Consider the following 600-nt stretch of genomic DNA (forward strand, 5'->3'; position numbering starts at 1 on the left):
CAGGATATAATTGAGTCTTAGACAGTTTATGGGACATTGTTTTCCATTAACTTTGTTGCCTTCAAATCTGCCAGTCTTTTTGGACAGGTGTTTAAAGATTTTTAAATATCTAGATGCTTTCATCTTGATATAGTGATAATACAATTTCATATTACAATCTCAGCAATGAGAAGAATCTAAGATAAACTAGTGAAACTCCTGAATTACACACAAGTTTCAAGTAAATGTGGGTTTATGTGTTTACCAATAGCAGTTGTGATTATACATGTTACCATAGATACAGTAGCATATTGAAGTTGGATTAAAACCTCCTTGACTGGAGTTCCTTAACAATGACTTTCATTCAAGAATAGACAATATTGGGGAACCAGCAGTTGGCTATGTCGCTGGACTCCCACGTAGTTGACCGCGGTTCACGTCCCGGAACCTGTGGCTTAAAACTCACGCCGGGCACATGTGCGTGTGCAAGATCCCGAGAGGAGAATGGAGGAGAAGGGATTGCGGCGTGACCATCCCCCCTGGGGGGTGATTTCTCGCTTTCTGTCTCTCTGTCTCTCTGTTGAGCGCATGCACCCTATAGCAAAAACCTCTTTAAAAAAA

Source organism: Tupaia chinensis, unplaced genomic scaffold (genome assembly GCF_000334495.1).
Source record: "Tupaia chinensis unplaced genomic scaffold, TupChi_1.0 Scaffold000600_1, whole genome shotgun sequence".
Classification (NCBI taxonomy): Eukaryota; Metazoa; Chordata; class Mammalia; order Scandentia; family Tupaiidae; genus Tupaia; species Tupaia belangeri.